This window comes from Octopus sinensis, linkage group LG1 (genome assembly GCF_006345805.1).
Source record: "Octopus sinensis linkage group LG1, ASM634580v1, whole genome shotgun sequence".
Lineage (NCBI taxonomy): Eukaryota > Metazoa > Mollusca > Cephalopoda > Octopoda > Octopodidae > Octopus > Octopus sinensis.
The window spans coordinates 100369196-100386704 of NC_042997.1; the positions used below are offsets into that span (position 1 = coordinate 100369196).

The following is a 17509-nucleotide window of genomic DNA, read 5'->3' on the forward strand; positions in this document are numbered from 1 at the left end:
TCCAGATTTTTTGTTTCTTTGAGTGACATGAGCACTTCGTTTATGAGACAATATTTTAGATACTCCAGTTGGATAAGCCTACTATTCTCAAAAGCAGTTAGTATAGTCAGAGTTTTTAGTGTCACAGAAATAAAAAGGAGGAAGATATTTCCTAAAGTAGAGCCTAAGTGGTAACAAGTTAAAAACTCCATAACCCCTAAACTACTTAAACTTGAAAGCTGAAATTTGAGATATACTGCTTCTGCATTGTATTAAGTCAGCACACCAAGTTAACTTGAGTAGGCATTATGAACATCCCTAGAATTTTGCATGATTTGAGTCAAAAGTAGTGTTAGATTTCTTCAGTTAGGGGAGACATTAAAAAAAAACAAAAAAACTTAAAGGTTATTTTCCCTACTTATATGAAATTGTTCAATGACATTTGATACATGAAATTGTTTATTTAAAAAAAAACTCAAAAAGGCATAACCCAAATACATACATACTTGGAAATGGATGCGCCGCATTCAAATAATAAATATATATATACACACACACACACACACATATCATGCATGCATATATCGGTACAGGATGTCACCAATAAGGCAAATAACATGAAATATGTAAGCAAATGAGTCAAATACGTAAACAATAAGAAAAAACGGAAAACGGGACAAGTAAACAAAAAGAAAAGACCCTTCATCAGTTGTCAGCTATCTAGACAGCACGTAATTTTGTCAGTGAACAGGTTATGGTTTCAAAGTGATGAAAATATTTTGACAAATTAAATTTAAATGTTGAAGTGAATCTAATGGTTTTTGTGTGTTTTTAAATGGCTTATAAACACCTTCCATGCTACAATTGTCTTTGTTTCACCACATGATCTCAGATCAAGTCACTTGCTATGCAAGTACATCTCTAATATTATTTATTATATATATATACACACATGCACATATACACATATATATATACATACATATATATATACACACACACATATATATATACATACATATATAAATATATGAAGACATGCGTAAGTTTGCAAGGAATTAAGCCAGCATGCTCCGCTGGATGTGTCAGTGTGTATACATGACAGGGTGTAAGCGCCCTGAGAGGAAAGTTGGATTTAAGAAGCATCAGTTGTGGTGTGCAAGAGAGACGACTGCACTGGTATGGTCATGTGTTGCGAGTGAATGAGGACAGCTGTGTGAAAAAGTGTCACACCCGAGCAGTTGAGGGAACCTATGTAAGAGGTAGACCCAGGAAGACCTGGGATGAGGTGAAGCACGACATTTGGAGATATGCTGTGGTTGAGAAGACTCGACAAGCCAAGTGAGACCATAGCCTGTGGCCTATGCCAGTGGATGTAACTGGGCCACTCATGAGTACCCCTCATTCACTGGACAATAAACTTCACTTGTGAAGACCTGATGAGGCTAGTGAAATCAAAATCGCTGACATGGACGAGAACAGTACCGCCCGATTGGCACTCGTGCCAGTAGAACATTAAAAGCTCATCCGAGCATGACTGTTGCCATGGCCACAGATTGGCTTCCGTGCCGGTGGCACATGAAAAACAACATTCAAGCGTGGTCGTTGCCAATACCACTGGACTGGCTTCCATGCGGGCATAATGTAATAAACACTTTTTGAGCATGGCTGTTGCCAGAACAGCAGGACTGGCCCTTGAGCCGGTGGCATGTAAAAGCACCCACTACACACTCAGAGCGGTTGGCTTTAGAAAGGCATCCAGCTGAAGAAACTTAGCCATATTAAATTGGAGTCTGAAGCAGCCTTCTGGTTTGTCAGTCCTCAGTCAAACCGTCCAACACATGCCAGCATGGAAATCAGACATTAAATGACAATGATATATACATACATATACAAGCATATATACATACATACGCACACACACACATATATATACAAACATATATACATAAACGCATATATATATATTACATTGTGTGGAATTTGATTTCGTATTTCTAAATTGAATTCTTTTTCCTTGTAAGTTTGGATTTTATTCCCTCAAATAATAATTATTATATACATACATATATACATATATTTATATACATATATATATACACACATATATGTATCCACATTTACAGATATACATATATATATATATACACACATATACGTATACGCATTTACAGATATACATATATACATATATATACATACACACATTTACAGATATACATATATATATATATACATACATACACACATTTACAGATATACATATATATATACATATACACATTTACAGATATACATATATATATACATACATATACACATTTACAGATATACATATATATACATACATATACACATTTACAGATATACATATATATACATACATATACACATTTACAGATATACATATATATACATACATATACACATTTACAGATATATATATATACATACATATACACATTTACAGATATATATATATATATACATACATATACACATTTAGAGGTATACATATATATACATACATACACACATTTACAGGTATACATATTTATACATACATATACACATTTACAGATATACATATATATACATACATATACACATTTACATGTATACATATATATACATACATATACACATTTACAGATACTCATATATACATACATATACACATTTACAGATATACATATATATATATACACAAACATACATACACACACTGACAGATATACATATACATACATATATATATACACAAACATACATACACACACTGACAGATATACATATACATATATATATAGATACATACATATATATATATATAGATACATATATAGGTACATACATATGTATATATGCATAAATACATAGATACACATACATATATGCACACACACGAGGGGCTACTTTCAGTCTTTATTAAACCCACTCGCAAGGCTTTTGTTGGGATGAAGATTTAGTAAAGCACCCATACGCACATGTATGTGTGTGTGTATGATATGTTCACATTCACTTTCTCATGGTCACTTAAGTCAAACAGAATGTATTAAGTTGAGGCATATTTTCTATGGCCAGATGCCCTTCCTGTCTCCAACCCTCACACATTTGGAAGTGTAAACTGAAATATTAGAATGTTTCCCAAGCTTTAATATAGCTAAAAAATGGGCATAGAGAGAGAGAAATATTTCTCACTTTTCACCCTTTTGTTATTAGTTTATATACATATATATATATATGTGTGCGTGTGTGTGTGTATATCTATATATATGTAAAGTGTATATATATATATATGTATATATATCTATATATATGCATATGTGTATATTATATATCTATATATATATATATATGCACATTTGTATATGTATATATATAAGTGTATGTATATATATATATGTATCTATGAGTGTATGCATAAATGTATGTATATATATATATATATATGTGCACATGTATTTCTATGTGTATATGTATGTCAAAATGTGACCTTGTGTGTACCGTTGGCGATTTTTTTCCCTGTCTTCCCTTCTCTGGATCTTTCCTTCTCCTATGTTTCCGATGAAGAGCTCCGCTCAAAACGTTAAACCCTCCTTCTTCCCTTCTTTCCTGAGCGTCCAATAATACTATATTTGTTCCACGTCCTCGCGTTGTTGTGTTTTTTTGTGTTTTCTTGTTTGGATTAACTTATATATATATATGATCTTTGTTTCAAGTAAATTCGAAAATAAGAATTTGCTATACATTGATATTTGTGTATGTGTGTGTATATAAAACCTCTACTTCAACAGACACACACACACATATATGTATGTATATATAAAACTTATACATGTATGTGTATAGTTGCAATCATAAGAATTTAGAAATGCCAAGAGAACATGATATAATTTTGGGGGTAATGTTGGATCATGAAGCAGATAAGGCTATAAATAATAGCCTTCAGGTTTTCTATCCCAAATTTAAAAAAAAAATATTTACACACTATTATTTATAGTTTATCTGCTTCAACGATCCAACATTCCAAAAAAAATTATAAATATCCACACAACTATCTATACTTTTATGCATATATACACTTGCACATGTCAATATATACTTAACGGACGTTAAACGATGATGATGATGATGATGATACACGTGATTGTATCTCTATAAGTATGTATAAATACACACACACAATATGTCTGTATGTAACAGCTTTGGTACAATTCCCATTTATTCAACTTCTACTCATAAAACACTGGTCAGCTTTTGGCTATGATGGAAGCTATATATCTAGTAGGTCATATAGGATCAGGCTCAGAACACTATGATTATGAAATAAACATGTTAAACACACAGTAAAACCTGCACTCCTATCTGTAGTTATCACTCTTGGTGATTTCTCTGTTCACAACTCTCATTCCTCCTGGCACTCCTCCAGTAGCTGACACAGAAATTGAATCTTTTGCCTTTCTGCACCCCTTGCAACAATTATTACCATCATCCATTTATATCTATGATCAATGCTCAGATATTTACAATACTCTTTATCTCTTTCTTTCTTTCTTTCTTCCAAAACCAGTTTTTATCAAACTATCATTGAAACATTGCCTAAAGATGGTTTCCTACCACACAGCCCCATACTGATTAACACCAATATCATATCCACCCAACTGCAAATCCCCAGAAACTCACTGGAGATAGTTAACCCTTTAGTATTCAGATTACTCTGTCAAATGTAAAGCCTGTTTAATTACATTGTTTTAAATTAGCTGTACAGCATCTTGTAACTCTGAGATTTTGATGATGTCCCTGTTTATTTTTAGAATGACTTTGTAGGGTAGGTGTGAGAGGTCAGAGCTGGCTGGTTTGAGCATAAAACAGGAAGACAATTTTGGCCTGATATGGCCGGTTTAAACACTAATGGGTTAATCTTAGCATTTGAAGTGACAAGAATGTTTTTTCTGTGCGCTGTACTTGAAAAACAAACATGTGAAGCAATTTTAGAAATAACATTTGCATCATTTTTCTTTAAACATGATGAATTTAAAAGAAACTACTGCTTTTTGTTTTTAGAAATAATTGCCTGCTTACTTTGAAACAAGACACAAAGATCTATGCTTTAATCCTCAGCAGATTTTTTTTTTTTTTTTTTTTTAAATATTAATCAAACAAAGAGTGGAAGTACCCATTATTTTCGCAATACTTCCCAGGCTGGTGAGATTTATTTGGTTGATGTTCAGTAGGAACATGTATAGGTCAATGTCTGCAATAAATACAAGGGCAAGAAAGGATTGCAAAGGAAGGATTAGAAATATTTAGCGAGGGATTACAAGAGAAACACGAGCAGAGAGGGAATTCAAGAAAGCTGACTTTTGGAGAGGAAGTAATAACTAAATAATGTGCTGGTGTATCTTGGTTATGGCATAGTATAGAAAGAGAGATAACAGGGTAATGCCATTAGTAGGACAGGTTACAAAATGAAAGGAGGAGGAGGAAATATTGTAACTGAATAAATCATGGGAAGTTAAGTCAAAAGAAGTTAAAAGTACCTAAGAACAAGACAGGATAAGGTAAAAAAATGAAAAAAACTGGAAAAGTGTGAAAATACTGTGGATAGAGAACTAGACTATAGATAATATGGGTGATAGAAGGAGAAATAAATAAGTTTGAATAAAGGTGAAATAAGGATCAGGAAATGGTAAAGAACAGAGTCCACTGTAATAGTGTCAGATGAGTGAGGATACAGTTTATCAGTGTGCCAGAGCTAAGTTAGCAGTTTCATGCCAATCAGTTGGATTGTCTTTTTGAGGGATGTAGGGAATCTCATGAGCTTTGATTCAGGTTAGTAAACGAGGGGTATTAGTTGCCATTTCTAGCAGATCAAGTTACCACATAGCAGTATCCTTTTTAGTAGTAAGCAAATATAATTTAGCAGTGAAAGTATATTCTATCTATATGTTGTCTAAACTGTTTTTGTGTAACTAATGTTAACAGTAAGAGAAATAATTTCAAGGGTGGGCTGAAATATTCATATGAAAGAGTGATGCTGGAGCTCTGAACTCTGGCATGCATTCATTTCAATTCTTCTTATTAGTAACTGTATTGTTTCTTTCCAGGTAAACTCACATCTGACTGTTCAAAGAATACTTCAAAAGTAACTAATAGTGACTTCTCTTGAAAATTGGCAAAATTTGGCATTGTTCTGTTATCAAGTACCTGCAGAAAAAAGTTTAGCCCCCCCCCCCCAATGACATTTATGCTGACATGGTTGCTACATTGGAGGATGATGCTCCAGCTTTATCAACAGTGCAAAAGTCAGTAGCTAAATTTAGAAGGGGAAGGGAATGTCTTGAAGATGACACAAGGTCTGGATGTCTTGCAACTTCCACTACTGAAGAAAACATTGATCATGTTCATCACATGATGATGGGTGACAGATGATTGACTATAAATCAAATAACCAACACTATTAGCATATCTCATGAAAGAGTTGTTGAGAATTTTCTGCACAATGAACTTAGCATGATGAAGGTCCAGCTCAATGGGTGCCATGCCTTCTCATACCTGATCGAAAGTGTACCAGACTGACTACATCATGTGAAAATCTGTTGTTTGAAGCAGATGTAGCTGGTTCCCTTAAACATTTCCTGAGCTAGGATGAGTATTGGGTTCATTACTTTGAGCCAGAGACAATCCATGCGGTGGAAACCACCCCTCCTCACCTGCTCAAAAGAAGGCCGCGGTCACTTCATCTGCAGGGAAGGTGATGACCCAGTTTTCGGGATGCAAAAGGTATTGTGTTTATTGACTATCTTCAAAAGGGCCACACCATAACTGGAGAGTGCTATTCCAACTTGCTGAGGCAGTTACAAAAGGCTACAAAGACCAAACACCCCCCAAAAAAAAAAAAACTGATGAAAGAGGCCTAGTTTCAACAGGACAACGCTCCAGTACATGAATCCTTGGTTTCAATGGCTGCGGTGCGTGACTGACTGAACTGGTTAATCACCCTCCATATTCTCCTGATTTGACCTCATTAGACTATCATCTGTTTCCCTACATGAAAAATCACTTGGCTGAGAACCAGTATTGCAGTAATGACATCGTATTTCAAAACCAATGTAAGAAATGTGTGGACCATAAGGAGGACTATATTGAAAAATAATCTTCATTTGGTCACATTCTATGAGAGTATCTTGATCAGCCTATGACTTTTTCAGCCGATTTTCACGAGAGACCTTAAGATTGTTATGTGATTATACTGAAATATAGGTGTATAGAGAACCAGACTATAGATTAGTTTGTTGAGTATTTGTGGAGTACACTTACTTTTAAATGCTAAGTCCATCTGCACAATCTAGAAAATATTGTTTTTTTTGTTCACTTCCTGGAGTGTATAGCAGCTCATTTCACAAAAAGACTGTCTGCCTGTGTGTCGATATATAAATGTAGAAGACAACATTATTGTGATCACTATTAGCTTGTGCTTTTGTATTGGTTTTGTGAGGAGTAGTAGATATGAAGACTGTTAGGCCTGTCATCCTTTGTTTTATTTTGTCTAAAACTATTAATAATGTAAACTGAGAAGTCACACATTTCATGAAAAATACATTTTTAAACAACTGATTTTCTTCTCAATTTAATAACTGTGTTCATAACATAATAGAGAGGAACAGATTCACCTGAGAATACATATATATCATCATCGTTTAACATCTGCTTTCCATGCTAGCATGGGTTGGACGATTTGACTGAGGACTGGCAAACCATATAGCTGCACTAGGCTCCAATCTTGATCTGGCAGAGTTTCTACTGCTGGATGCCCTTCCTAACGCCAACCACTCCAAGAGTGTAGTGGGTGCTTTTACGTGCCACCGACACGAAGGCCAGTCAGGTGGTACTGGCAACAGCCATGCTCAAATGGTGTATTTTACATGTCACCGGCACAGGAGCCAGTCCAGCGGCACTGGCAACGACCTCGCTTGAATGTTTCAATATATACATATTGTTCACATTATTAACAACCCAAGTTACAGACACACAGTTTAAATTCAAATTAAAAAGTTTTGGCTGAAAAACAAATTCCTACTCTGTTGGTTAAGAAAATAGTTTCATAATATCAGAAAAAAAATGTGAACAAAAAGAATGAAGAAATGATTCTCAAACATATTATAACAGCAAAGTGTATGATTTGTTAATTCCCAATTTCTAATTCCTTAATCAAAAACACAGTAACTATGTATGGCAGTGGAATGCTCACCTACCACATATGTGAGTTTTATTCCTAGTCACTGTAACTTAGAAGCATAGCTTTCAAAACCAAGTAGTTTGAGATTTGGTACCACCATATGCTACCTTGGTTGACAGTGTTTGACTTCAGCTTCAAGTTGAACTATAGCTTTTGTGAATGCAATTAGTAAATGGATAGATGCAGGCATAGTTGTATGCTAAGGAATTTGGTTCCAGACCACATGAGTCTAAGTTCAGTCCCACTGCAGAGCATCTTGGACAAGTGTCTTCTACTACAGTAACAGGTTAACCAAAGCCGTGAGTGGACCTGGTAGATGAAAACTGAAAGAAGCCCATCATGTGTATGTATTTGCCTCCTTGCCTTGACATTGCATAATAGTTGCAAAAATGATTGTCACTGTCAAACAAACAGTGTCATTCAATTCCAATATTCAATGAGAATATACCTGGCCATAGGAAATATTACCTTGCTTGGAAACAGAGTGAGTGACAGGAAGGACATCTGGCCACAGAAAATCTATATCAGTACATGCTGTCTGACCAAAGCAAGCATGGCAAAGTAGATGTAAAATGATGAATGAAATTGCAGGAACGTGTCAAGTTTGAGTGTATGTGAATGTTTATGTTCATACTAGTCATAAGAAAAACTATTATTTATATTGTTTCTTTAGGAGGGGACTTTCTTCAGAACATGGAATAACAATGTTTTGCACCTTTGATAAACAGTCACTGATATTAAATAATTCTCGAAGACTTGGATATTAAAGAAAATGTTTAATATCCAAATTGACAGTAAGAATTAAAGATATATTCTGCTGCATAGTGAGTGCCAAGTTATTTTAACTAGGATTTACAGTAGTTGCGCAAGTGTATTCTAGTACATCTTCATGTTGAGCAACGTCTTGTAAGAGGAATTTATTAGATGGAAACTGTGCAGAAACCTGTCGTGTATGCGCGCGCGCGTGTATGTTTATGTTTACATCAGTCTAAAAAGAACAATCAATGTTATGTATCCTTTATGTCCTTTAACAGACCGGTAAAAATAAGTACTAAAATGAAACAAATATTGGGATATATACAATCGATTAAAAACGTTTCAAGGTTGAGCCCTAGTTAGACGGTTCAAAGACTACAATCATTAAAAAAGTAAATAGAAACAAACGAATTATATTACTTGATCAATTAACAAACATTATTATGACAGCTCAGTTAAATTAAGCTTTATGATTGAGATCTTAACAAAACAAAACAAAAAATTAATATTTGTTTTATATTTGTAGTATTTCTCAGTTATTTTCTCAAGTATTTCTCAATAAATGTTAGTGACAGTTCGTCAGAGAAGGTGCATGACCTTCAATCACCTAATATCTTAGAGGGCCATGTTCAGAAGAAAGTTATCTGCCTATTAAACCTTCATTATCTGATATACTACCGTGCTATTTCTCTACATCTTAAATCATAACAGACTTCGTTTTTCAGAAATTGGCACATGTATACCATGTCGACCCAAAACTGACGCTTCCTTGTTAACAAAACAGTCAATTTACCCAAAGCTCGCACTAAACATGTGTAATTTCTTTAATTCAATGACTGTCCCTCACCCCAATAAAACTCTCTACTCCAATATAATTCTTCATTAGACACCAAATTTCACCACATTAATCACACGAAGCTTATCTACATTTATTTGATTCAAAAGACGCTTTAGATTTTATAGGAAAATGCGCCTCTACTTGGAACAGGTTTATAATCATAAATTTTCCTTATGCAATCTAATACAGAATACACAATTGCTTTTGCAAAATTGTCAGTCTTGTCCTAGCCTTCTTTGTTATGCTTCATCAACTTCTAAACTGTTTTCACACCTTATCTAAGATATTATTTACAAAAAGAGGTTAACTGTTTTCTTTCCCATTTTACATTTCCTCTTTAAGGTCCATGAACTTTCAGAAGCCAAAGCATCATACATTTAGTCAATACATATTGTAGCAGTTAATTTTTTTTTTTTTTTTGCGAGTGTGTTTGATGACAAGATATTCCATGAGTTAATAACTTTACTATGAATAGTAGGAAAAATATATTATCATAAAAACAGTGAAATCTATTAATTGGTAGTTAGATCAATACAGATTCAAAATATCAACTAAATCATTTCATGTAATGCTAAACTAGAAATAAAAAATGAAGCACTACTGAATTTTACATTAAAAACGTAGAAAAAAAAAATTTAAATGGCATTAAATTAAACCAGTATAAACAAAAGGTGTGTAAGGCAAAGACTGTTGACATAAATGGCACTGTGGAAAATATTTTCAAGAATTATTTGAATACACGAACTCTGATTACTGAAAGCCAACGACTTTAGATCGATATTCTGCATTCATTCACATATTTACTCATCTCTCATCGAAGATGAAGTGGCTTCAGCAGAAACCATGAATTGAAGAAAACAATAAGATTGATTTATATGTGGTAGAGTATATAGATGACTTAGATACATATACACAAGCGACGAATTCATTTATTTTATTGAATAGCTACATAATGCCAATCCTATTTGGACGATAATGCATGTATGCAATAATTATATATATATATATATATATATATATATATATATATATATATATAAAACAATAATAAAGTTGTGATGTCTTGTTTTTTAAATTTATAAATTAGGAAAAAAATTAAAATCGTTTAAGTATATAAGAAAACCATGCTGTTAAAAGAAAACGTGTTTAGTGAAAAAATACACAAAATCTTTTGTTAATATATTCTATAATTTGAATTTTATTGAACCTTCGCTAGAAATAAATCAGCTATCATCATCAATAGGTATTCCAAAAATTTATTCCTTTTAACAAGCTATTTAAGAGTGTGAAAAATTACTCATTTACTTTAATTCGTTAAAAAGCGGTTTCCATTTCGTTCAAAAACGAGAAAATTGTAGAGGAAGTGGTGCATAAAAAAGATAGCAGGCTGTAAAGAAGTGGGATATAAAGCAAAACGTGGACAACAGTATTGCAAATATAGAGGCAGAATAATGACTAGAAATAATTCTAAAACGAGTCTTCGCCGTAAGACAAAAACAGGCGAATGCAATTTGAAATTCTTAAAAGCGATATTAATTATTCCAATTTAGGCGCACGCAAATTAAAAGAGAAGGAAATGGACTTACATTTTAAAATAAAATAAATACATAAATAAAGCACTCCTCCCCTCTATACATTTATTAATTAATATTTAGAATAAATCGTTACTGATTTAAACACACAACGTTATATATTTCATTTGAATTTATACTTAAAATCCCTTATTTTCTAAGTAAAATTAAAATAAAAGCAATATTAATTTCACAATTCCTTTTCGATAACACATAATTACCGCAAACTCGATTGTGTGTGTGTGTGTATATATATATACACACACATATATATATATGTATATATATATATATATATATATTTGAGGTCACAGTACAAAAATATTCATATATAAAAATTTTGAATATTGGAAAATATTTAAATAATCGAATGAAATAAAATGAATCAGATAAAGAATTGTCCGAATTAACGCAAGGGATGAAATAATGACTGACTGCCGTGTGTTGCAGGAGCGGAACACACCAAGAAGCGTAGGGCCATTCGTCTAAACGTCGTTCGATTAGTTTAGGCCAAAAGGGATGCAGTTAAAAATATCTACGTTCGAAAATTATCCAAATGGAAATTCTTACATATTTTATGGATTAAAACATTAAGCGATTATGTTAAAATTTTGTCTATTAGGTGTTTATACATCACACATTTAACATCTGCTTTAGAATTTTGTATGTGTGTAATATATATATATATATATATATATATATATATATATATATATATATAGATATATAGATATATATATATATAGATATAGATATATATATATATATAGATATAGATATATATATATATATAGAGATGTATATATATATTAGCTATTATCTATTTAAAAGCTAATTTTATCTGAAAATGATTTATCGTAACCTTATGCATAACTTAAGACATTGTACAGATATATATGTATATCTATACTGCTCATATAAAAAGAGAAAGAAAAAGCAATTAAAATATTGGAGCCATATTTAGATAACGGATATAAAAATATTTCCGAAATATATACTTAAAAAAAATAAGACATTATAATTTATAAGATAATCAATTGTAAAAACAGATTAGGTTAAAGGAAATTATGAACGTGGGAGTCATTTTCCCCATTCAAGTGCAAGCACATGGCTTGTAGAGAATGTCATAACATCTAACGAAGAGATAATAAAAAAAATTATATTTAAGACAATTAGAATTTGATATTAATGAAATTAAAAACAAAACGAGAAGGAATAATTATCAATAGAATATTAGTAATTTTAAGGGTGAATTTAAAGTCTCTTACCTACCTTAGCAAGCACTGTTTACCAGGGGTGCACAGTCCTTCGCTGCCCAACTACAACAAAGACGGCCGATGACGTAAACTAGAATGATTAGTTGCAAACTTCTATGAGACGATGATTTTCGATTAAGTGTAATCCATTAAAAAACTAGAAACGTTACAAAATTATTTTTTACGCCCCAAAACCCAAAAGCAAATATATATTGAAATGATGTTTATTTTTTCATCATAACAATTAACTGTGAACGATATCATAGAACAGTTTTTGACGTTCATCGAGCGCAGGTGTCATCCTTTCTATTCTTTTATTCGCTAATTTCATGTCAGGAAAGCAAAATCCATAATTTTGTTATTAATTAAGTATTATGATTGTTGTAATTATTTTTATTGAAAATCATGTAATCTTCTACGCTGGGTTAAAAAATTTTTTTTGACCTTAATGGAAAGAAAAGAAAAATAAGAGTCAAATCTGCTTCATATGAATTATTTAAAAAAAAAGTTATAAATACAAAAAAATCATTATATATTATATTAAATTCTTTAGAAATTTAAAACAAAAAAGGAGTGTATATAAATTATATATACTCTTAATTTTTATCTAGGTGTACGTACACAATCATAATGTCCATTCAGATTATGCTGCGGGACATTCTCTTTATCAGCTGTCAATTGGAGATCACTGATTTTGGCAACGTCTGATAATATCACTCGACTAACGTCAGGTTGCATTTATACTACCAAAGAGTGAATAGGTGCAATACACACTTTTCCTTCTTTTATTCAGAATAATACCCTGCTAAATAACAATTAGCAATGTGCAGCAGTACTTTCATCTCTTCTATTAGGAAGATAACCTTTCATTGCTCTCAACTCAGGCATACCCTTCATTCGCTTTGACCAAATTCATGATGTAGTATTCTCTGCTTTCTTCAGCAGATGTCAAAGACCTGACATTTGCTTGAGTGCAGTGCCAACTTTTAGGACATTAGCCCTGTATAGAACCTTACATGACCTCATACACTATATTGCTTTTATTACATGGGACTGCCATATTAAGAAACCAATTTCCTTTTGTCAAATTTGACCATTCCATGTAATTACCTATTGCATACTGTTATGACTCAGGGACATGTTTTTTTCAAGACTTCTTGTAGTTTCAAAATTTTTTGCTTAATTGAAATCCTATACACATTTTCCTAAATTAAGATATTCAAAGTTCATCTAAATGCTAAATTTACATACATTCATTATGCCATGCTATTGGCTTAAAATACAAGAATAAATCTTAAGAATCCAGATGTTCTCTCAGGTGTGTTTGTAAGAGAGAATTTACATATTTTTAGTACATTTTCTGAAAATCTATTCTTTTTATAGTTCCCATAACTAATAATATGAAATACTTTTGATGAGTTAAATAGCAGATAAATACACACACACATATTTTCTTTCATTACTTGTTTCAGTTATTTGGCTGCAGCCATTCTGGAGCACCACCTTGAAGGGTTTTTATCAAACAAGTCAAACCCAGGACTTATTTTATCAGTTTCTTTTGCCAAATTACTAAGTTATGGGGGACGTGGACACACCAACATTGGTTGTCAAGCGGTAATGGGGGACAAACATGGACACAAAGATACACAATACATACATATATATATATACAATAGGTTTCTTTCAGTTTATATCTACCAAATCCACTCAAGGCTATGGTCGACCTGAGGCTGTAGTAGAAGACACTTGCCAATGTACCATGCAGTAGGATCGAATTTGGAGCCATGTGGTTGGGAAGTAAATTTCTTACCACACATCCATGATGTATATATTTTTATTAATATATAGCTAAAGCAATAGAGTGACTCAAAGGCTGGGAGTTTCATGCATTGGCACTTATACCTATATCTATGTATGTATATGTGTGTATATATCCCCCTTCCCCCTCCCTGGCACCTGTGCCGTGGCACATATAAAGCACCCACTATACTCATGGAGTGGTTGGCATTATGAAAGGCTTCCAGCTGTAGAAACACTGCCAAATCAGACTGGAGCCTGGTGCAGCCTCCTGGCTTCCCAGACCCCAGTCGAACTGTCCAACCCTTGCTAGCATGGAAAATGGACATTAAATGATGATGATTATGATATATATATATATATATATACCCATGGGCAGCCTTCAACATTTTCTATCCCAGGAATTTTTAGCCCAATATCCTATAGCTTTATCTACTTAGAGTTTCACCATTAAAACTAACTATTATAGATAGATAGATAGATAGATATAGATACAGTTGCATAAATTTATTAAAAACTTCCTTACAAGTTGAGTCAAGTGTTAGACCTAAAAAATAAAAGGTGTAACACATAGACCAATACATTAGGAAAAATGCTTAATTAATTTATACCTACTCTTGTTCACTTTTAACTGACTTTAAGCATTGAATTCTCTGTAAATTGAGGATTTCTATGATAATTTTTTATCTGGCTTATATATGTATGTATGTATATACATATTTGAATACCAAATTCCAACTTTCCTATCATAATAGATACTACTGGATCACCCAGCAGAAGGAGTTTAACATGAATACTATTAAGAGCTGCAACCAAAATGGTAACTCTCTTGTGCACCTAGCACACATCCATCCACTTATCTGTATATGTATCTGTATATATATATATATATATAGATATATATATTTATCATTATCTCCAGTCAGTGATTGCGACTATGTTCATGATTTTGGCTTGACTAGATAAGCTTTTTCCATATTGGTTGCTTTTTCACTTGGGTTTGCCATTTATTATGATCAATTCCTTTTCATTTCATGTTTCTTTTTGCAGTATCTTTGAATCTCAGTCTAGGTCTTTCCTGGTTTCTTTTCCCCTTGTATCATTGGGAGTAAAGGATTTTTTTGAGGAGTCTATTATAATCCATCCTGTATATATGGCCCAACCAATGTAAATTTCTATCAATGAAGATTTCCATCATAGGAAGAAGACAGCATGCCATAGGATCTCTTCATTTCTGATCTTGTCAAAGAGAGTAATATTCTTGATTCATCATAGCTGTCTCATCATCTATGCATATACTTGTCTACTTGAGCTTTATAGACTGTTCAGGTTTCATCTCCATACAGCTGGGAAGAAAGCACTACAGCCTGGTACACCTTACATTTGACACACATAGAAACATGCCTATTTTTCCACAGTCCCTTCTGCAGCCTGCCAAATAAAGCACTAGCTCTGCTCATTCTCTCTGTGATCTCCTGGTCCACTCGATGATGCTGCCTAGGTCTGTGGTTTTCAACCAGGGTTCCGCCAGTACAGTCCAGGGGTTCCGCAAGAAGTTACAAAACTGCTAAAATCGGCAGTAATTTTTAATTCTGTGCAGATATGTGTGCATAAGACTATTAAATTATTGCACAGGGGTTCCTCGAGCCAGTGGAATGTTTTCTTGGAGTTCCGCTCCAGCAAAAAGTTTGGAAAGCACTGGCCTAGGTATTTGAATGTTTTGTACAGGGCCAGCCTTTCATGTCCAATAGTGATGTTTTCTTCTGCAAGAGAAGAATTCACAGGTTGGTGAAGGCATTCTGGTTTTCTGATGTTAATCTTTAAGCATTATGAGCATTGTGGGTGTAGGCATTACTAATGCTGCAGATATAAATGTGAAAACAAAAAATGAAGGGAGAGAGGGTAAGTGGGCTGCTATCTGGTTTAGTTAGTCCACAGATGGGGAGGAGAGAAAGGAAAGGACGGTGAGATTACCAATATAAGAGGAGAGAGCGGAAGGGCAACTGGGTATCTGGTAAGAGAAAGAGATTTCTGGTATTGGTAGTAGGGGTGGGAAAGGGTGGGCACAATCATGGATACAAAAACGTCATTTTAAGGGGCAGAGCAGACAAGTAAGAATTATTTTAGAGAAAAGTATGAAATATGTATATACATGTAGCCAAGAAACAAGGTTAGTCATTTTAGGGGCAGAACAAACAAGAAAGAATTATTTTAGAGAAAAGAAGAGTTTGAGACTATATATATATATTAGTGGTGGAAGCAGTATTAATTCAAAATATCATTCTGTGGATATACTGTAAAAAGCCATATAACAGCAGGATTCATCTTGAGAAAGCATCTTGTATATACATATATGTGAATGTATGTATGTGTGTATATATATATATATAATCTTTTCTACTCTAGGCATAAGGCCCGAAATTTTTGGGGAAGGCGGTCAGTCAATTAGTTTGACTCCAGTATGCAACTGGTACTTAATTTATCAACTCTGAAAGGATGAACAGCAAAGTTGACCTCAGTGGAATTTGAACTCAGAATGTAAAGACATGAAATATCACTAAGCATTTTGCCCTATGTGCTAACGTTTCTGCCAGCTTGCCACCTTCATATACACATATTTAATAAGTAGTAAAAGAGATTGAAATGTCCATAAAGATATCTATAAAACACTCAGTGTTAAATAAATTTGGTTAACTATATCCAGCAATCAGACACCAATAATGCAAGTAGAATAAATATCCATGGTAATTCCTCATAGGAGAATTTCAAAAATTCAGAATATAAGACAACAAAAATAAGAATGGAGAAAATCACATCTTTAATTGGTGATTACAACATACAATACTGATGATCATTTCTGTTATGCTAATATATTTAAATACAGAAAATATCAGTCAAATAAATATATCTGAAAATAAATGCCAATACAATGTTATCAAGGCAATCCTTCAAAGCGGACTAAGAAAATATCCTTGAGGAAATGTGTAATTCTTCTACAATAGGTGTAGGAGTGGCTGTGTGATAAGTAGCTTCATTACGAACCACATGGTTCCACATTCAGTCCCACTGC

The 17509-nt window shown here is 33.1% G+C and overlaps 1 protein-coding gene across 3 annotated transcripts in view; it reads right to left on the reverse strand.

The window, feature by feature from the left end:
• Positions 1 to 13020, reverse strand: part of LOC115212955 (interferon-inducible double-stranded RNA-dependent protein kinase activator A homolog) — a 47837-nt gene extending 34817 nt beyond the window's left edge. The window contains exon 1 of one of the 3 annotated variants that reach the window (XM_036503305.1): positions 12659 to 13020. The gene's annotated coding sequence lies outside the window, so the exon portion shown is untranslated. Of the gene's footprint in view, positions 1 to 12654 lie in introns of all 3 variants that reach the window. The other 2 variants (XM_029781822.2, XM_029781812.2) reach the window with 2 other exon arrangements.
• Positions 13021 to 17509: the final 4489 nt, after the last annotated feature.